General features: G+C 44.6%; 1 protein-coding gene across 4 annotated transcripts in view; it reads right to left on the bottom strand.

Annotated features, from left to right (window-relative positions):
- ccser1 (coiled-coil serine-rich protein 1) overlaps positions 1-22,663 on the bottom strand; it is a 1,298,783-nt gene extending 1,276,120 nt beyond the window's left edge. For 2 of the 4 annotated variants that reach the window (XM_078209035.1, XM_078209007.1), the window contains exon 1: positions 22,487-22,655. The gene's annotated coding sequence lies outside the window, so the exon portion shown is untranslated. Of the gene's footprint in view, positions 1-22,482 lie in introns of all 4 variants that reach the window. The other 2 variants (XM_078209017.1, XM_078209027.1) reach the window with 2 other exon arrangements.
- Between the last annotated feature and the right edge of the window lie 371 nt (positions 22,664-23,034).

Below are 23,034 nucleotides of genomic sequence, written 5' to 3' on the forward strand. Positions count from 1 at the left end.
ACACTGCTAAGAATGGTACCCTTCATATTATACTGCTGCTTCATCCCATTGGATCTGCCAAAATGGATCACCACACACTTATCCGGGTTGAAGTCCATCTGCCACTTCTCCGCCCAGTCTTGCATTCTATCTATGTCTCGCTGCAACTTCTGACATCTCTCCAAACTATCCACAACACCACCTACCTTGGTGTCGTCAGCAAACTTACCAACCCATCCCTCCACTTCCTCATCCAGGTCATTTATGAAAATGACAAACAGCAAGGGTCCCAGAACAGATCCCTGGGGCACTCCACTGGTCACTGACCTCCATGCAGAGAAAGACCCCTCCACAGCCACTCTCTGCCTTCTGCAGGCAAGCCAGTTCTGGATCCACAAGGCAACAGCCCCTTGGATCCCATGCCCTCTCACTTTCTCAAGAAGTCTTGCATGGGGGACCTTATCGAACGCCTTGCTGAAGTCCATATAGACCACATCCACCGCTCTTCCTTCGTCAATGTGTTTGGTCACATTTTCAAAGAACTCAACCAGGCTCGTAAGGCACGACCTGCCCTTGACAAAGCCGTGCTGACTACTTTTGATCATACTAAACTTCTCTAGATGATCATAAATCCTGTCTCTCAGGATCCTCTCCATCAACTTACCAACCACTGAGGTTAGACTCACCGGTCGGTAATTTCCCGGGCTGTCCCTGTTCCCTTTCTTGAATATAGGGACCACATCTGCAATCCTCCAATCCTCCGGAACCTCTCCCGTCTCCATCGACGATGCAAAGATCATCGCCAAAGGCTCCGCAATCTCCTCCCTCGCCTCCCACAGTAACCTGGGGTACATCCCATCCGGTCCTGGCGACTTACCAACCTTGATGCCATTCAATAGTTCCAACACATCCTCTTTCTTTATGTCCACATGCTCGATCCTTTCTGTCCACCGCAAACCAGCAGTACAACCACCCAGATCCCTTTCCACCGTGAATACCGAGGTAAAGTATTCATTAAGCAGCTCCGCCATTTCTAACGGTTCCACACAAACTTTTCCCCCTTCACCTTTTAAGGGTCCTATGCCTTCACATCTCATCCTTTTACTCTTGACATATTTGTAGAAAGCCTTGGGATTCTCCTTAATCTTACCCGCCAAGGCCTTCTCATGACCCCTTCTCGCTCTCCTAATTTCCTTCTTAAGCTCCTTCCTACATCCCGTATACTCCTCTAAATCCTTAACACCTCCTAGCTCTCTGAACCTTCTGTACGCCTCTCTTTTCTTATTCACCAGGTTCATCACAACCTTCGTGCACCACGGTTCCCGTACCCTACCAACACCCCCCTGTCTCATCGGAACGTTGTCATGCAGAGCTCCAGACAAACATTCCTTGAAAATCCTCCACTTTCCTTCGGTACTTTTCCCCAAGAATGCCTCCTTCCAATTTACCCGTCTAATTTCCTCCCTGATGACACTGTATTTCCCTTTACTCCAGAGAAACACTTTCCTAGCCTGCCTGATCCTATCTCTTTCCAATGCTATCGTGAAGGAGATAGAATTATGATCGCTATCCCCAAGATGCTCACCCACCGAGAGATCCTCCACCTGTCCAGGTTCATTAGCCAGCACCAGATCAAGTACAGCCTCTCCTCTAGTAGGCTTATCCACATACTGTGTCAGGAAACTCTCCTGGACACACCTAACAAACTCCTCTCCATCCAAACCCCTAGCCCTCGGGATATTCCAATCTATGTTTGGGAAATTAAAATCTCCCATCACGACAACTCTGTTATTCCTACATCTCTCCAGGATCTGTTTCCCCATCTGCTCCTCAACATCTCTGTTACTATTGGGCGGCCTATAGAAAACACCCAGCAACGTTACCGACCCCTTCCTGTTCCTCACCTCCACCCACAGAGACTCCGTAGTCAATCCCTCCACGGCGTCCACCTTCTCTACAGCCGTGACACTATCCCTGATCAACAGTGCCACTCCCCCCCCCTCTCTTGCCTCCCTCCCTGTCCTTCCTGAAACATCTAAAACCCGGCACCTGAAGCACCCAGTCCTGTCCCTGAGACATCCAAGTCTCCGTAATGGCCACCACATCACAATTCGAAGCAGCAATCCACGCTCTAAGCTCATCCACTTTATTCACTACACTCCTGGCATTAAAATAGACACATCTCAGACCTTCAGCCTGAGCACTTCCCTTCTCCATCACTCGTCTAACCTCCCTCTTACCCTGTTTACATTCCTTATCTATTTGTGAGCTAACCTCCTCGCTCTCAGTCCCCTCATTTCGATTCCCTCCCCCCAACCTTTCTAGTTTAAAGTCTCTCCAGTAGCCTTAGCCAACCTTCCCGCCAGGATATTGGTCCCCCTGGGATTCAAGTGCCACCCGTCTTTTTTAAACAGGTCACACCTGCCCCTAAAGAGGTCCCAATGATCCAAGTACCCAAATCCTTGTCCCTTGCTCCAGTCCCTCAGCCACGCATTCATTCTCCACCGATTCCTGTTCTCACTCTCCCGCGGCACAGGCAGCAATCCCGAGATTACTACCTTTGCATTCCTCTTTCTCAGCTGTCTACCTAACTCCCTATATTCTCTTTTCATGACCCCTTCCCTCTTCCTACCTATGTCAGCAGTACCTATATGCATCACGACCTTCGGCTCCTCTCCCTCCCCCTTCAGGATTTCTGGGACTCGACCAGAGACATCCCGGACCCCTGCACCAGGGAGGCAAACCACCATCCGAGAGTCCCGTCTGTGTCCGCAAAAACGCCTATCTGACCCCCTCACCGTAGAGTCCCCAATTAGCACTACCCTCCTTTCCTTACCCTTTTGCACTACTGGGCCAGGCTCAGCTCCAGAGACACTGCCACCGCTGCTTCCCCCAGGTGGGCTGTCCACCCCATTAGTACTCAGACAGGAGTACTTATTATTAAGGGGCACATCCACCGGGGTGCTCACCATCAACTGAGCTTTCTCCTTCCTCACTGTTACCCAGTTACCCTCCTCCCATGGTCCCGGTGTGACCACCTGCCGATAGCTCCTGTCAATGACCTCCTCACTATCCCTAACCCGGCGAAGGTCCATTTCAACGATCAGCTGTGGCTCAGTTCGTTGCTCCCTCACCTCTGAGCTAGGAAGGTTGCGAGTTCAAGTCTCACCCTAGAGATAGTTGCTTTGGGGAAGCAGCCAACATAATCAAGGACCCCATGGAGGTGAGAGAGCATGAGATAGGTCTCGTGAAGGAGATGAACTCAGTGAGGACATGAGGGGAGATTAAAGAGAAACTAGAGAAAGCAAACAAGCTGAGAGTTCAGCTAGGAGGGGCCATAGAGAAAGTTTGATCCAGTGCATGAGGGCAAGTGGTCTTAATTTTGGTGACAAAGAATTCCATGAGCTCCTCAAACTTCTCGTTGGAGGTGAGGACAGAAGAGATGGAGAAGAGGGCTTGAAACAATGACATGCCGTGGAGAAATAAAAGCCAGCAGGCTAACTGTTGCATTTCAACATAGTCCCAAACAAGTGCCCCAGGCAAGGGTTGTTAATTCATTTTAATTGTGTTAAATATATCAGCCCATTTAACTTTAGCATTTTCCCAGCTGTTTGAACTATGGATGAATGTAATATTTTAATTATATTGTTCAGCTGATTCAGAGAATTTATTGAGACCTGCAGCAAATGATAATGAGTTGAGTGTAGCGAAGTACTTCTGGCTTTATTCTTTTACTGAAATTTGAATATCAATGTTGACTGCCATTTATCCAGAGACATTTAACTGGAGCATTTTACCAATGGAGCTAATTTAAAGAGAGCGTAGGAATAAAAATTTGCTTGTCCACAATGAGAGGCAGGACTAATCTCAACGTTGTACACAAGATGTGAAGACCAAGCATTGTCTTTGGGTGAAGAGGGATAGGAGGCAAGTGGCCTCCCATCCATTGACTCTGTCTACACTTCCTGCTGCCTCGGAAAAGCAGCCAGCACAATCAAGGCCCCCCACACACCCCGGACATACTGTCTTCCACCTTCTTTTGTCGGGTAGGAGGTACAAAAGTCTGAGGACACGTACCAACCGACTCAAGAACAGCTTCTTCCCTGCTGTCATCAGATTTTTGATTGGATCTACTCCGCATTAAATTGATCTTTCTCTACACCCTCGCACTACATTCTGCACTCTCTCCTTTCCTTCTCTATGTATGGTATGCTTTGTATAGCGCGCAAGAAACAATACTTTTCTCCGTATCCCAATACATGTGACAATAAATCAAATCAAATCAAATCATTGCACTGCTCAGTCCCTCATAACACACACACCCACAGCTTTGAGGGACTACTTCTTGTACTTGACCAGTTTGCCTCCTCTTCTGAACTGCTGTGCGGCCACACGCCTTAGAGAGAATGTTGTAAGGGATACTTGGACCAGGACATCCTCACACAATTGAGTTTCCATTTTTTTAAGCTAATACATGGAAATGTGTCACACTGCAATTACAACCTCCCAACAGTGATGGCGCTGCTTGATGCTACCACCCCCCCCCCCCCCCCCCCCCACAAGGTAAAATCGGAATTTGTGACAGGAAAACTCAACATGTGTAGGGAACAAGATTTTTCTTCTGTTGTTCAATATCACGTAATAAATATTTATTAAAGGCTTTTGACAAGGTACTGCATGGTAGGTTGTTGCATAAGATTAAATCTCACGGGATCCAGGGTGAGGTAGCCAAATGGATACAAAATGGGCTTGATGACAGAAAACAGAGGGTAGTTGTAGAAGAGTGTTTTTGAAACTGGAGGCCTGTGACCAACGGTGTGCCCCAGGGATTGCTGCTGGGTCCACTGTTGTAATTTATATTAATTTGGATGAGAATTTAGGAGGCATGGTTAGTAAGTTTGCAGATGACACCAAGATTGGTGGCATAGTGGACAGTGAAGAAGGCTATCTAGGATTACAATGGGATCTTGATCAATTGGGCTAGTGGGCTGGTGAATGGCAGATAGAGTTTAATTTAGATAAATGCGAGGTGATGCATTTTGGTAAATTGAACCAGGGCAAGACTTACTGAATTAATGGTAGGGCATTGGAGAGTGTTATAGAACAAAGAGATCTAGGGTACAGGTTCATAGCCTCTTGAAAGTGGAGTCACAGGTGGACAGAGTGGTGAAGAAGGCATTCAGCATGCTTGGTTTCATTAGTCAGAACATTGAATACAGGAATTGGGACGTCTTGTTGAAGTTGTACAAGACATTGGTAAGGCCACACTTGGAATACTGTGTACAGTTCTGATCACCTTTTTCTAGTTTAATAATATTCTTTCTGTAATGAGTGCAGAAAAGATTTACTCGGATGCTACCAGGACTTGGTTATAAGGAGAGGCTGGATAGACTGGGACTGTTTTCTCTGGAGCATAGAAGGCTTAGGGGTGATCTTATAGAGGTCTCTAAAATAATGAGGGGCACAGATCAGCTAGATCTATCAGGTAGTCAATATCTTTTCCCAAAGGTAGGGGAGTCTAAAACTAGAGGACATAGGTTTAAGGTGAAAGGGGACAGATATAAAAGAGTCCAGAGGCACAATTTTTTTACCCAGAGGGTGGTGAGTGTCTGGAATAAGCTGCTGGAGGTCGTCAAAGAGGCGGGTACAATTTTATCTTTTAAAAAGCGTTTAGACAATTACATGGGTAAGATGGGTATGGAGGGATATGGGCCAAACGAGGGCAATTGGAACTAGTTTAGTGTTAAAAAAAGTGGCGGCATGGACAAGTTGGGCCGAAGGATCTGTTTCCATGCTTTAAATCTCTATGACTCCATGACCTCTCCCTCCCCTGTCTGTGTGTTACTGTTTCTCTCTCTCTCTCTCACTTTCCCATTTTAACTTTTCATTTTGCTTTTCACGGTCCCCAGATAGAAAACCTAGATTTGTCCAGTTAGAAACCAGACCGGGATGTACTGACAAAGGGTAGTACTGATTGGGTTTGAACTGGGATATACTGAAGGTGACCATGGATTGCTGTACACAATGAAAACCAGTCATTCCCAGCTCCCAAGTCAGCACCAGATTTTCAGTGATTCAGACGCACTTTGTCAGCTCATCATGATGGTGCCTGTTTGGGTCAAAGAACAAAGAAAATTACAGCACAGGAACAGGCCCTTCGGCCCCTCCAAGCCTGCACCGACCATGCTGCCCGACTGAACTAAAACCCCCTACCCTTCCGGGGACCATATCCCTCTATTCCCATCCTATTCATGTATTTGTCAAGACGTCCCTTAAAAGTCACTACTGTATCTGCTTCCATTACCTCCCCCGGCAGCGAGTTCCAGGCACCCATTACCCTCTGCGCAAAACATCTGCCTCTTACATCTCCTTTAAACTTTGCCCCTTAAACCTGTGCCCGCTAGTAATTGACTCCTCCACCCTGGAAAAAGCTTCTGACTATCCAAACGTTTGCACTCAACAAGCCAGGAGTTGAACTTGGAATTTTCTGATCCACAGTCAGACGCGTTATCCATTGCGCCACTGGCCCACATGAGATAGATTGCTGTTGCAAATGCTTATTTTCACTTTTTTCCCATTCCGGACACAGCTGAGAGCTTCGAGTTTGCTACATTGCCCATGTTGGACTTTCTGGACTGTGATCCAGAAAGCTGTTGCTTGGAGCCTTATCCCTCTGTTCAAATCCTTCCATGGCCTCGCCTCCGCCAAACTCTGTAACCTCCTTCAGCTCTAGAACCTGCGGCACAGCACGGTGGCACAGTGGTTAGCACTGCTGCCCCACAGCGCCGGGAACCCGGGTTTGATTCCCGGCTTGGGTGACTTTTTGTGTAGAGTTTGCGCATTCTCCCCGTGTCTGCGTGGGTTTCCTCCAGGTGCTCCGGTTTCCTCCTACACTCCAAAGATATGCAGGTTAGGCAAATTGTCCCTGTCAGGGGGACTAGCTAGGGTAAATGCATGGGGTTATGGGGATACGGCCTGGGTGGGATCGTAGTTAGTGCAGACTCGATGGGCCAAATGGCCGACTTCTGCACTGTAGGATTCTAACCAGTCGAAATTTCTGCACTCCACTATTCCGACCTCTTTTGCATCCCCGATTTCCTGTCTCTCCAGCATTGGTGCACATGTCTTCAGCTGTTTAGGTTCCTGACTCTGGGATTCCATCACTAAACCCCTCAACTTCTCTGTCCCCTCCTGTGGGATGCTTTGTCAAATCTACTTCTTTGGCTTCTGGTCACTTGCCCTCATGTTGATTTCCTTCAGTGGATCAGCGTCAAATGTTGTCAGCTAGCACTCCTATGTTACACCTTGTGACACTTTACTCTGTTAAAGACACGATATAAATGCAAGTACAGTACTTGTTGTTGGTTCTTATTTCCTTTTGGCTACATGCAGCAGGGTGGTGTGGAGTGACTGTATGCTGCAGGATTTAGGTTGTAGAGATAACATGGTTTTCAGGTGCACCTTTTCTAACCAATTTTTCAATCACATGCTTCCCCTAGTACCCCTCAATTCCCTATCTCGTCACTTTCCAATTACCCAACTACTGAGGGGCGACGTGATAGAAGTGCACAAAATAATGAGAGGCATGGATAGAATGGAGAGTTGGAGTCTTTTTCCCAGGGTAGCAATGTCAATAGCCCAATCCATCACGCAAACCAGCTTCCCATCCATTGACTGTCTACACTTCCCGCTGCATCGGCAAAGCAGCCAGCATAATTAAGGATCCCACGCAACCCGGACATTCTCTCTTCCACCTTCTTCCGTCGGGAAAAAGATACAAAAGTCTGAGGTCACGTACCCACCGATTCAAGAACAGCTTCTTCCCTGCTGCTGTCAAACTTTTGAATGGACTTACCTTGTATTAAGTTGATCTTTCTCTGCACCCTAGCTGTGACTGTAACACTACATTCTGCACTCTGTTTCCTTCTCTATGAACGGTATATTTTGTCTGTATAGCGCGCAAGAAACAATACTTTTCACTGTATGCTAATACATGTGACAATAATAATCAAATACGAGGGGACGTAGGTTTAAGGTAAAGGGGGAAAGTTTAAAGGACATGCAAAAGGCAAGTCTTTTTTTTTACACAGAGGGTGGTAATTGCTTGGAATGCGCTACCACAGGAGGTGGTAGAAGCAGATGCAATAGCAACATTTAAGAGGCATCTTGACAGATACACAAATAGACAGGGAATGAAGTGACATGGACCGCATGGAGGCAAAAGGTCTTTAGTTTAAATAGGCATCGTGTTGGTGCAAGCCTGGTGGGCCAGAGGGCCTGTTCCTGTGCTGTACTGTTCTTTGTTCTCTTTCCCCTTCCCATCAGACCCTTGCTCCTTCCACCTCTTCCTACTTAAACTATTCGCTGACCCCTTTATTATCTCCTCTACCTCACTCAGTCATCTCAAACTTAACCTGTCCCCCCACACCCAATCACTGCTCCGCCCAGCTGGAGGTTTAGTGAGGCCAGAGGCCCCTTCACCCTCAACCAGTTTCCCTTCCTAGCTTCGACTTTGCTCAGAAAATCCACATTTGCTTTTAAAAATTAAACATTTCAAAATTAGACAATATGCCATCTCCCTGTGAGTATTTCAGCCATTCCTCCTCCTTCAGGCACCATGCCCCAAGAAGGCATTGGTGACCATGGACTGCCGCTCAATTGATTTGTGATTACAAATGTGAGGTAATGCATTTTGGAAGGTCTAATAAAGATAGAAAATATGCAGTGAATGGCAGAACCCTTAGGAGTATTGATAGGCAGAGGGATCGGGGTGTACAGGTACACAGGTCACTGAAAGTGGCAACGCAGGTGGAGAAGGTAGTGAAGAAGGCATTTGGCATGCTTGCCTTCATCAGCCGGGGTATTGAGTTTAAAAATTGGCAAGTCATGTTGCAGCTCTATAGAACCTTAGTTAGGCCGCACTTGGAACATAGTGTTCAATTCTGGTTGCCACATGACCAGAAGGATGTGGAAGCTTTGGAGAGGGTACAGAAAAGATTTACCAGGATGTTGCCTGGTATGGAGGGCATTAGCTATGAGGAGAGGTTGGAGAAAATTGGTTTGTTCTCACTCGAAAGACGAAGGTTGAGGGGCGACCTGATAGAGGTCTACAAGATTATGAGGGGCATGGACAGAGTAGGTAGTCAGAAGCTATTTCCCAGGATGGAAGAGTCAATTACTAGGGGACACAGGTTTAAGGTGCGAGGGGCAAGGTTTAACGGAAATGTACGAGGCAAGTTTATTTTACACAGAGGGTGGTGGGTGCCTGGAACTCACTGCCGGGAGAGGTGGTGGAAGCAGATACGACAGTGAGTTTTAAGGGGCGTCTGGACAAATGCATGAATAGGATGGGAATAGAGGGATATGGTCCCTGAAAGGGTAGGAGATTTTAGTTCCGTCAGGCAGCATGATCGGTGCAGGCTTGGAGGGCCAAAGAGCCTGTTCCAGCGCGTAATTTTCTTTGTTCATTTGGCAAAGTAATACAGTGGTTTGCCGTTGCTTTCTACAGTATGGCTGACTCGCAAACTCCCCCACTCCTACCGCCTGCCATCAGGTGTACTGGAAGGATTTACAGGCTGATAATCAATCAGGAATTTAATTTGAGGACATTTTTGAGTTGAGTTAAGAACTGAGTGGCCAAATTGTATAGAGTCATGTGTGTACATTGACACTGACCATTATAAACATGGAACGAGAAATCAATAATGTAAAAAGCTGACATACGAAATCTGACAAGGGGACTATGAATACATATCGATAGATAGATAGAGACACACCATTACTACAAAACAACTGGATTGTCTACCGAAACTTGCATAACTGCTAAAAAGAAATCTGTCTGATTTAGTTAAAAAAAGATATTTGACAGCTCACATTTTCTTGGACTATTAACTCATTTTAAGTATAAAATATTTACGATTGTTAGTCAGCTCCATAACAGCCAATATGTTTTCAATTAGAGCCGTGGTGGAGAGTATTTCATTTCCAAATCACTCAGAGCAGCACAGGATGCTGCTTCACAGAGGTGGAACAGAGATGCAATAAACCCAGGATGCTAATGAGCAGAATTTATTCCTGCAACAAATAGCTAATGTGTTTTTGAAATGTGAGCAATTCATCAATAACGTGCAAGTCATCATTCACCCTTGCTCGGAAGTGTTCTCGGATCAGACACAGCCTATTGTTGCGGCGCACACAGACTCAGCTCACTGAGCAAAAAGGCTGGGAATCCCCACTCTGAAGCATGGGTTTTCTCACTGGGATCCCAATACACAAATCTGTGACAATTCCAAGGTACCTCCAAATCCATGCCTTTTCTGCACATTGCCCTCGAGGTGACTGTGCTGGGAAGAGGCCGTTGTCCACCTCCTTGTGGAACGTGCCTGTGCAATAAAGGTCTGAACACAGTAAGAGTTTTAACAACACCAGGTTAAAGTCCAACAGGTTTATTTGGTAGCAAATACCATAATATTTCGGAGCGCTGCTCCTTCGTCAGATGGAGTGGAAATGTGCTCTCAAACAGTGCACAGAGACACATAATCAAGTTACAGAATACTGATTAGAATGCGAATCCCTACAGCCAGCCAGGTCTTAAAGATACAATGTGGGTCCTCCACCCACATTGTATCTTTAAGACCTGGCTGGCTGTAGGGATTCGCATTCTAATCAGTATTCTGTAACTTGATTATGTGTCTCTGTGCACTGCTTGAGAGCACATTTCCACTCCATCTGACGAAGGAGCAGCGCTCCGAAATATTATGGTATTTGCTACCAAATAAACCTGTTGGACTTTAACCTGGTGTTGTTAAAACTCTTACTGTGTTCACCCCAGTCCAACGCCGGCATCTCCACATCAATAAAGGTCTGGACAAGGTAGTTTTTAAATCGGAGTTCATCCCAAACAGCTCCGTGACGCAGGACTCTGTGCTCTACAGACTGTTCCCAGGGACGCCCTCCGAGACAAACATCAGATGTTGCTGGAGGATCAGCAACTCGGCAAAAGACGCTCTTTGGTCTGCCCGTAGCTTGTTGTTCTTCCAGTGCAAGGAGTTGGCCCCGACTGAGTGTTGTAGACTAGCACATTCCAAAGCCCAGGACTATGTGCTGAGGGATGCACTAAAGCTTTGGGGCAGGTCAGTCTAAGATCTTTCAAGCACATTGAACCAAGGGGTGCAGAACCTCTTCGGGCCAAGTGACTCATTGAATGTACAGTGAATATTGCATGTATTTCAGCTGCACTGAAGCACCTCAGAGTGCAACTTATTCTATGTAGACAACCTTTAAAAGTAACTTTGCAACATTTGTGAGACCAATGTAAAATGTCTAAAACATTTCTTTGACTGTATTCAAGCATCTCAGAATGTCATTTGTTGCAAATAAAGAACCTGAATATTATTGCTTTTTGTGTGATGGTCATTTTGGAATGATTGTAATGTTCTCACAGATTTATGAATAAAGTATATTTTGGGGGAAAAAATGTCTATGCAAACACTTTTTCCAACAGCATTAACTTCAATTTGAGAAACTAGCAATACATCTGGGTTTTTTCAGGAGTTCAAAGTGACTGTAAATATTTACAAGGGGTCTGTCTGATCACCCCACCAAGAAAGGTTCTGAAAAAGAAATCACTGCTGTAAATCACTTGGTTTGTTTTCATTTGAACGTCGGAGGCTGAGGGGAGACCTGATACAAGCCTACAAAATTATAAGAGGCATGGATAGAATGGATAGTCGGAGTTCTTTTCCCCCAATTAATAATGTCAATTAATAGGGGACAAAAATTTAAAGTAAAAAAGGGGAAAAGTTTAAAGGAGAAGTGAAAAGAGATTTTTTTTTACACAGATGGTGCTGCTGGAATGTAACCAGTGATCACATTGGATCTGTTGTAATGTGACCAATGGTAACAAGCTGTAAGGGTCAGCTGACCCAGGAAACCATGCAACCAATGACAGAATGGTGTGATGATCAGCTGACTCAGTATAAATTAGAACATGTTGGGAATTGATTGGAACTGGGAATGGCCCAGGGTGAGGCATCAAGTTTGGAGTAATGAAGTTTATTTATTGAACCTTTGATTTACAAGTTGGGAGTAAGTTTTGATATATTTTTATTGTCTACCCTGGATTGGTCCTTCTGGATTAACAGTAAGCGCCTGGAATGCATTGCCAGAGGAGGTGGTAGAAACAGGTAGAATAGCAACGTTTAAGAGTCATCTTGTCAGACACATGCATAAGCAGGGAATAGAGGGATACGGACCACGTAGAGGTGAAAGGTCTTTAGTTTAGAAAGGCGTCATGTCAGTGCAGGCACAGTGGGCTGAAGGGCCTGTTCCTGTGCTGTACTGTTCTTTGTAAAGTAACACCTAATGGCCCCATAACAATAGACGTAACAAAGTCAAAGTTCTGGCACTTCAATCTAATTACCCACGGCTGCAAGATCTTAGCTTAAAACTTCTCATTTGTTAATAATCAATGACTAGTGGGATTGTGGGGGCAGAGATTTCACATGGGCAGAGCAGGGAGGGCTAACTGAGGTTGGGGCAGTGTAGGGCAACCTTGACTTTGGACTGTCTGCCAGGTTGGACTTTAACCTGGTGTTGTTAGACTCCTTACTGTGTTTACCCCAGTCCAACGCCGGCATCTCCACATCAAGACAATACTTGCCCAGAGAGAGTGTGATGCAATGACAATACATGACTGAATGACTGAAATGGAAACATTTTTCGTTTCTTCGCAATGACATCCCTGGCCTTGACTGCACAAAACAAAGATATAAACCGCACGGCCATGGTTACTGATTTAAATCTTGCCCAGAAAAATGGGGAAGGTTCATGGAACCTGATTCATAAAACTCTGGTGAAAATCCCAGAACCCTTCATTAGAAACAGAATCCCACTTATTCAAAACAGCCAACAATTCCAATTAGAAAAATCAGGCAGAATATCATCCACAGAATGAATAGAAATCTTAGGATCTCATTTAGTGAAACTGAAATTTGACTTCTCAGAGCAATTTAAATCAATGGTCCTTTCTCATCGACAGCAAGGACAGAGTCACTATTTGATATCATAGAATCATTATAGAATCCTGACAGTGTAGAAGGAGGCCATTCAGCCTGCACCAACTCTTACCCAGGCTTATCATGTAACCCCACATATTAACCCCACAAGTTTCTACATCCATGTCACAGAATCATTACAGAAGAGGGGGCCATTCTTCCCAACGAGCCCATAATGAGCACTGGTGAAAAGTCGATTTACGTATAAATCATACACATTTCATCATCATCTACATGCAATTTAATCTGCAGGAGAAAGCGGTCTCATTTCAAGGCCATAAAAGGTATTTCTATATGGAAAATATGTATTTGTAGTTGTTGAAGCAGTCAAAACCCATGAAAATTTAACTGAGGAGGTTTATTTTTAATGGAAAGATCTGTGTGCAAGCATCAGTGTACAACATTTAACTGCAAAGGTGTTGGACTCGAATCCCATGTCTGAACTCCACAAGAGCTTCAGGGAGCTCAGATGTCTTGATCTGCATCATTTGAAATCGGCATGAAAATTGAATGTCAGTAAAACCAAGCTCAGGCGTGCAAGACAGTGAGCAATACTGAAAATGCAAATCCAACAGGGTTCTTCATGGCTAACCAGTACAACAAGGAGGCAACGCGTTATTGAAAAAGGAAACATCAGTACATCTGTCAGAAAATTCTTCGCTGAAATGTGAGGAGTGGATTTCAATGCAAGATAAATCGAGGCCACAACAACAATGAGAGATCTTTGATAGATTCCATGGCCTTCCCACTTTTACTCTGGCTCTGAGCTCCCAATTCATTACAGCAGCCTTTAAGGCCTTTGCTACAAATTGGGAACAGGCCACTACAGTTTTATCACATAACATCGAGGTTCACTAGGGACCGACTTCATGGTAAATAATTTTGTTAACCTGACAGAACCTTGCTGGACCAATTCCATTGGTGAAATTGGTGGCACAGTGGTTAGCATTGCTGCCTCACAGCACCAGGAATCTGGACTCAATTCCTGGCTTGGGTCACTGTCTACGCAAAGTCTGCACATTCTCCCCGTGTCTCCGTGTGCTTCGGTTTCCTCTAACAGTCCGAAAGACAAGCTGTTTAGATGCATTGATCATGCTAAATTCTACCTCAGGTGTAACCGAACAGGCGCCAGAGTGTGGCAAATAGGGGACTTTCACAGTAACTTCATTGCAGTGTTAATGTAAGCCTACTTGTGACACTAATAAATAAACTTTAAACAATTGACTGCGGCAACTCAGCTCTTTTGCACTCTGGAGTTGAAGGTGAAGCAGCCAAACTCAACATCTGCATCTAATCTCTGCACTTTTAGCATTGTAGAACTCCATCTGCAACTGCCTCCCAAAATATTTTTATGTTAAGAATAGCTTAAGAAACAATTGTTTGAGGGGTGGGGCTTGAATTTTTTTCTTGATGGATAAAATACATTGGGTCAAATGCATTTGACCCAATGTACAGCTCTGGTTTCAGTTCTCATTTTGTTCATGCTTTTGAAAATACTCAAATACCTTTGACAAATGAAATTAAAAAGATCTTCTTCAGTTAGCACCAACTCATTGGACTATAAAAGAGTGAAAGACCTGACTTGTTTCATAAGACATAGGAGCAGAATTAGGCCATGCGGCCCATTGAGTCTGCTACCCCATTCGATCATGGCTGATATGTTTCTGATATTCTCCCCATAGCCTTTGACCTCCTTTCAGATATGGCCCATCTATCTCTATCTCCATTGCTCAGACAATTGCTGTGAAATGTAGCAGGAAAGAAATCGATCGCATAATTACAATAATCTCCCTCATGCCTTGTCAATCTTTCAGAGATATTTTAATTCTCAAGATGTGAAGAAACAAAACATCAACCACTCCTAAAATGACTTGCCAGTGATTTCTGTCTTCTAGTTTAAATTTACCAGGTTACACTGTTCTTCTAAGAGTCTGCACCTTCTTCAAGCCTCTGATTTCTTGCTTGTATTACCAAATGTTTCATTTGTCGCAAGACATCAGCATTCCTGCTCAGCTTTACCTTTCTACTTTTACCTCAGCTGTGAGAAATTTGCAGAAACTGTCTGTAGGAGCTGAAACATAAAAACTAGGACAAGGAGGAGGCCATTCAGCCCTTCGAGTCTGCTCCGCTATTCATTATGACCATTCAACTCTACAGCCTGATCCCACCTTCCCCCCATATCTCTTGATCCCCTTCGCCTCAAGTGCGATATCTAATTGCTTCTTGAAAACATTCAACTAATTCCTGTGGTAGTGAATTCCACAGGCTGACCACTCTGAGTGAAGACATTTCTGTCCTAAACAGTCTACCCATTATCCTCAGACCTTAACCTCTGGTTCTGGACACCCCCTCCATCAGGAACATCCTTCTTGCATCTACCCTGTTTAGTCCTGTTAGAATTTTATAGATTTCTATGAGATCCCTCCCTCACTCTTCTGAACTCCAGTGAATACAATCCTAACCGACACAATCTCTCCTCATACGAGATGATGCATATTGTGAAACAGACAAAAGTTTTGAATGAGTTGATGTTCATGAAACATGCAAGTGGGGAAGCAGTCCAGGAGAAGACTGGAGTATTCAAATCCAGGAGAGAACAAAGAATGGATGGTGGGGGGAGGCATTCAGCAGCAATTCAGCTGAGGCAAAGCCAGAGGTATTAAAGAGGCGGAAGCAGGCAATCTTTGCGACGATGACAGCTGGATATATTCAACAAATGGTCAACAATCACATCCAAATCCTTATTATTGTCTGGCTTTGCTAATGATTATTCCACCATCACACACACCTTTTTTATTGCCCAGTGTACATTACCTTACTTCAAAAATCAATCCATTATCGAGTGCATTTGCCTAATTGACCCAGATCCCTTTACATTCAATCCATCTCCCTTATTCTGGTCATTGAGCCATATAACTGATGTCTTCAGTCAAATGTTTTTTTTCCCCATTCAGTGGGACATGGGCGTCGCTGGCTGGCCAGCATTTATTGCCCATCCCTACAATGCTATATACACTTCTCTCCACCAGACTTACAAATAGTGTGAGCAATTTGCACCGTATACGAGACAATAATTCATGTCAACTGTTCAATACTGAAGGGTAACATACTTTACAAAGCATGTTGGCATTGATGGTTCTTTTTAAATCATAATTGTATTTAGCAGGACTTTATTACTTCTTTGAACCTCAGGTTTTAAAATATGTACAATGAGGGCACAAAGTATTAGAATTCAAAATAAGCTAATGATTCAAAGTAAATCCAGAAGAAAAATGTCTTTGCAGATTTGTAGGAACTCAAAATGCACAGAAACAGAAGCAAAGTGTGGACATAGGAATACAATAGAAGGGAATTGAGACTAAAAAGTCCGAGGTATCAAAACAAAATGGCAAATAAAGATCCACCAACCAAATGTGCTACTCCTGTTCTTATACAAGTTAAGAAGTTTAATAATTTCTACATCGACACAGACATCAAGTTTCTACATCGACACAGACATCAAGTTTCTACATTAAACTTCTTACTGTGTTTACCCCAGTCCAACGCCGGCATCTCCACATCATGACTACTTATACAAGTTTACAGATGCACCACAGAAAGTATCCTTTCTGGTTGTACCACAGCTTGGTATGACTCCTGCTCTGCCCAAGACCGCAAGAACCTACAAAAGGTTGTGAATGAAGCCCAGTTCATCATACAAACCAGCCTCCCATCCATTGACAAATCCCAGAAAGTACCTGAGGCCCAGAGTAAAAATAAACAAATCCCCCATTTAAACTATTGAAGCAGCAATAAAAGGACTTCTAGCAGACAGTCCAGCAACAATGAAAAAAAAACTAAAGCTGCTTATAGCTGCAAAGAACATAATTTTTAAAAAAACACATTTCTTAAATGTACACTAGAGTCACACAATTGGATAGTGATTCTCACCAACTTTTACAGATGCTCCATCTTTTCTGGATGTACCACAGCTTGGCATGGTTCCTGCTTTGTCCAAGACTACAAGAAAGTACAAAGGGTCATGAACGAAGCCTAGTCCATCACGCAAACCAGCCTTCCATCCATTGACTTCCCACTGCCTCGGAAAATCAGCCAGCATGATCAAGGACCCACGCACCCTGGACATTCTCTCTTCCACCTTCTTTCGTCGGGAAAAAGATACAAAGCTCTGAGGTCACGCACCAACCAACTCAAGAACAGCTTTTTCCCTGCTGCCATCAGACTTTTGAATGGACGTACCTCGCACTAAGTTGATATTTCTCTACAGCCTAGCTGTGACTAACACTACATTCTGCACCCTCTCCTTTCCTTCTGTGAATGGCATGCTTTGTCTGGAAAGCATGCAAGAAACAATACTTGCCACTGTATACCATTACATATGACAATAATAAATCAAATATAATCAGAGATAAAATAGTCAGAGATTAAGTGAAGTGACTCGGCTTTTCTGGAAAGATTTTTCACAATGTTATAATGTCATACAATGCTGTATACAGGTAAGGTACATGGGAACATCACCACCTGCAAGCCTCCCTCCAAGTTATACACCATCCTGATTTGGGAACATATTGTTCCTTCATTGTCCCTTGGTCAAAATCCCAGAATCCCCTCCCTAACAGCACTGTAGGAGCAACTTCACCATACCAAGTTCAAGAAGGTTGTTCACTGCCTCATTCTCAAGGACAATAAATGCTGACCTTGCTGGAAATGTTCACATTCCATGAATGAATACAAAATAGAGAAGGTCAAGGTTAACAGAATGGTTACCTGCAGGCAGGAAACAAGCAATTTAACATTATCCAAAAGAGGCTCTACATACATACATAGAACATACAACATTACAGCGCAGTACAGGCCCTTAGGCCCTCAATGTTGCGCCGACCTGTGAAACCAATCTAAAGCTCATCTAACCTACACTATTCCAATATCATCCATATGTTTATCCAATGACCCTTTAAATGCCCTTAATGTTGACGAGTCCACTACTGCTGCAGGCTCTACAATGAATACTTAACATATATGGACATGTGGGGTGGCACAGTGATTAGCACTGCTGCCTCACAGCGGCCAGCACCTGGGTTCAATTCCCAGCTTGGGTCACTGTTTGTGCGGAGTCTGCACATTCTCCCCATGTCTGCTTGGGTTTCCTTTGGGTAATCCCCGTTGTCTCCTAACCTGCTGGTTAGGTTCATTGGCTATGCTAAATTCCCCCTCAGTGTACCCGAACAAGTGCCGCAGTGTGGTGACTAGGGGATTTTCACAGTAACTTCACTGCAGTGATAATGTAAGCCTACTCATGACACTAATAAATAAAAATGTATTGGGTTCCAACCTAACAAAAGGTAAATCAGAGACTGATTGGTTTTTACAAATTTTGAATATGGGGGAAAAAGATTCTACAATTGCAGGACATCCAATTCCAGACAAGTTCAAGATTGCTTTCAATAATGGGAGGTGGCCAGTAATCGATAGGGGAAGGAATTGAAAGTAGTGGCTCCCTGTATTGCATTCACCGCAATCTACCTGATCAATACCCAAGTGAAGCCAATACGGACACCACTGAGCGTCCTTAAACGTCCGTGTGATGTTAAAAGAAAAGATTTAAGTCTAGCCAGCGTGGGTCTGTTGGGATTCTCTGTGCAACTGTCAATGCTCAAACCTGCACTCTGCTGGTTTGAGCCCTTGAGCTGTGTCAGTTCTGAGGACACAGACAGCTTCAGGGACCGCAGGACAAGCAATAAAAAGGTCCTTTTAATCCGTCGGAGGGGGGGATTTCCGTCCTCCTGCTGCCAATGGGGTTGTCTCGCCCGGGTGTGGCGTGTCTCGGTCTCATTCCGGGGCACTGCCACATAATAGAGCTTGCCGGAGTAAGTACCCCGTATAGACAGAGACACTGCATCAACGGCCACAAAAAAGCACCGCATCCTTGTGTCTGGCAGAATGCGTGCGGAACCCATTCACCACCAGGCACAGTCATCGCTTTATGACTAATGTGTTTTGGCTGGCGGAGGAGACGGATTGCAAAAAAAAAAGGGAACACACGAGCAAAAAATAAATAAATTCAACTGCAGGAATGAATAAATTCCCCACGTGTCCGAAAGCCAAGCAGGCGATGCAGGGAATTCAGCAGCTGATAGCCCGGCTGCAACACCCCGCTGGAAAGGGGCCGGAGTCCTCTGCCCCATTCAGTCTGATCCTGGGACTATATAAAGCCCATCCTGCCACCCAATAGTGCTCATTGCCTGGGGTGCAGACACTCCCGGCCTCTTTTAAAGAGGGACACACACTCCTGCCACATGTATATATATATATATATTAGGTAGCATTGCCCTCTGGAACAGATTTTGAAATGGGACATGTCTCGTTGCACTGTGCATTGTCCCAGACCTCTGGAAGTGGCGAAATGCACCCGCCTTGGGAAGGGACAGTGCGCTGTGTTAACTCACCCAAGGTCCGGGGGACTCCTAACAGCCTGATGTCCAAATGCTTCCAGTCAAAAATAAATCAGTTGGGGAAATACCAACGCTTAATCCACTTGTTAAAGAAGGTTGGTGTTTTTTAAAAAAAACACTCCACCCTTCCTAATAATGAGATCTTATCATGTTCACTTCTGTTTATATTTTCAACATCATCCTTACATTTTAAAATTGTGGACCAAGGTGTGTAGGGGACGGGGAGGGGGGGGGGGGTCACATGCTAATTTCTAGAAGGGGCTGCCTGAGAAAGGAAGGCAGATTCAATAATAGCTTTCAAAAAGGAATTGAGTACTTGGAGAGAACGGTGTGCATTGGGGAAAGGGCCAAGGGAGTGGGACAGATTGGCGAGCTCTTTCAAGGAGCTAGCACAGTGAGGATGGAGCGAATGCCCTCCTTCCGTGATGCCAATTGGAGGTAAAAGATCAGGAACACTGATGAACGTGCACCTTCTGAATTCAGGGCTGCCGATTGCCGTTGATGGCTGGGAGCCTCTGCTTGACAGTAACCTCATTCCAAAGATGTATTTCAAATTGTCATCCTATTTGTTCTATTAAAATCAATGAATACAAGAAGCCGCCTTTCTTGCTTCTCCCCCCAGTTACAACAGAACGTGATGGATCATCCCTGAACTTTCGAAACTCAAGTTAATGCAACAAGGAGTTATATGTGTCTCTTCTTGAAAGACGTTTTCCAATCTAGGTATTAACGTCAGGTCATATTAGCTGATACAACACGATTAGTCACAACCATGTCAACCCATCCGCTTTAATCTGACTGAGTTGAGAATATGTCCCTAGATCATAGTGTGATCTACAAGTCAAAAGGAACTTTTAGCTGCACACTCTTCCGGCACTTTATTTAAAATATTAAAAAAAGAACACGGTGTACATTACAGAAGAGTAAAACACGCCATAATCTGGGCTAGGGGGACATAATTCATGTTTAAAAATGTGCCCCCCCCCCCATCCCCGGATGCTGGGGGTGGGCTATATAGGTGATTCCCCCATCCTGTTTTAGTGCCTGCGAGATCCGCCCCCCACCCCCAGTACATTTCCCTGCATGGTCGACAAATTAACGCAGGGAGTTCAGCACGATGCCACCTTGCATCATCAACCTCTTCAAATAAAGGAGACACAGACAGTCCTACTTCCGGATAGAAAGGTTATACGAGTGCCACCCTGATCTTTGATCCCGAACGACATACCTACCAGGGTGCTGTGCATACAGAAAATGCCAGATCTTGTCACCAAGAATGAGGTGTGTTGTTCATGTCCCTGGTCAAGGTGGCGTAATCATAATCTTTAGACAATCCATTAGTTCCAGACACTTAACCTCATCAGTGACAAGATTAAGGGCTGTACAGCGAGCACTCAGCCCCAGTACAAGTGATACGAGCTGCGAGGGAATCACTGTGTTGAGTCCCCCCCGTGTCCAAACAGCAACAGCCCAACGCAGTGCAGTGGCCAAGATGTCTTTGGATATGGAGGATATCATGACGACAGAGAAAGTTGATCTGACACCCTAGCTATGACTGTAACACTACATTCTGCACTCTCTCCTTTCCTTCTCCCCTATCTACTCTCTGAACGGTGTGCTTTGTCTGTATAACACGCAAGAAACAATACTTATCACTGTATCCCAATACATGTGGCAATAATAAATCAAATCAAAACACACACACACCTAAAGAAAAACTCAAAGTGTGTGCGGGTTCCACATTAGCTGGACTGACAGGCGAACGACATAAATGGAAACTGCTACACCCCTCGCCCACAAACGATGGTGATCATTTGACACACACACAGGGGTACATTCAGATGATCATTGGATTCACAGCACCAATAGTCCTTTTCAGATGACAGTTGCAACAGTCAATGTGTTATTAAATGTTGCCGATCCTGCAACCCCACAGCTACAATATTCTGTGTTCCTGCTGTGAAAAGTCGTGCAGTGACAATGAAATAAAATACTAATAGATTACATTTGCTCGGGCGTCCTAGAACGAGGACAAACTGCAGTTGTTGAAATATATTAAAACTTTGTTGCAGGAATGTTGAGCCCTGAAAGGAAGTGCAACTTTAAAAAAAAAACAGCCGGTTCAGCACTCAATCTATGTCACCAACATCTCTACATTTAACAATCAGGAACAACTACTGTTCAGTTAAGGAAACAACGTCTGATCAGGTGTCTGCTGACACATCCACTGCTGATCTTGAAGGTTACAATTGCGAAAATGCATTCAAAACAGCAGCTGCTCACTAAGCCTGTTGACCAATTTGTGACAAGAAGCTGGAAGAACACACAAGGCGAGATTTTTGAGAGTTAAACAAAGTGTGTCTCGCTTGCCGCAACAACATCTAAACACGTCCTATCTGATGCTGACATTTGCATGAATTTGGATATGGGACAACAAGGTGCACAAATAACCTCTGCCTCCAGACTTCCAAATGTAACACTGCATAATTCAAGCAATGCCCATGTTATCCGCTTCCCCCCCTGTGGTTGCGCGGGGTAGGTAACAAGAGACAAGCGGATCTGTTGTGAAATGAACATTATACACATGAAATTAACTACAATACATTTCCATCCCACCTTCAGTATGTGTATGGTATGCAGCCCGCGCTTGCGCTCTGCTCCCAGCCGGGACCCAATGTGGATACATGTCTTATTGTGGAGAGTCAGTGATACAATTTTATCCTCATTCTTTAACGCTAACAGCCCGTGACAAACCGGCCCCGTGAAAGTCTTGCATCTCTGCAAGGTCCTGCTTCTTATTTATTTGTTGAAAGAGGGGGTATCTTGTTTTTTTTTCCCTCCCAGGAAGTAGCAGCAATGGGGCCTGTCTGTGTGTTCCAGATAAACACAGATCCAGCCTGTCTCTGCGCCACCTGACACTTACTGGATAAACGTACGCAGCAAGCAACGGGAAGGAGAGAGAGAGAGACAAACATGTTGAGAATTGCTCCTGTTACCTGCCTTGTCAGCTTAAGCCCGCTGGCTGATGTCCACCTCTGTGCTCAGGTAGAAGGTTGTATCCATTAGAGCCAACGCCGGGAGTGGGAAGTGTATTTTTAAATGGTCGGATTTAAAGGTGAATGCCCAGTTCTTTGTACCTCACTGACTGGCTGCAACCTCCGCCTCCTCCTCTTCCGTATATATTCAATCATTGACGCGCACAGCGTACACCCAGCGCACAGAGCTTCTCCCGGGTCCTAGAGCAATCTAATACTGAATTCACTTACCTGAGACACAAACACACAAATAGAGATACAAACACACAGATGCACGAACAGATAGATACATACACACACAGATAGATATACAAACACACACACAGATACAGACACCATACACAGATAGGTACATAAACACAGATACACAATCATACACACATGGAAAGATACATAAATAGATACACAGATAGATACATAGTCAGACAGATAGATTTACAAGTAGGCACACGCATATATATGCAAACTAGCACACACACAGTTGCACAATCAGACACACAGATAGATGTATAA

The sequence above is a fragment of the Mustelus asterias genome, chromosome 1, assembly GCF_964213995.1.
Source record: "Mustelus asterias chromosome 1, sMusAst1.hap1.1, whole genome shotgun sequence".
NCBI classification, from domain to species: Eukaryota; Metazoa; Chordata; class Chondrichthyes; order Carcharhiniformes; family Triakidae; genus Mustelus; species Mustelus asterias.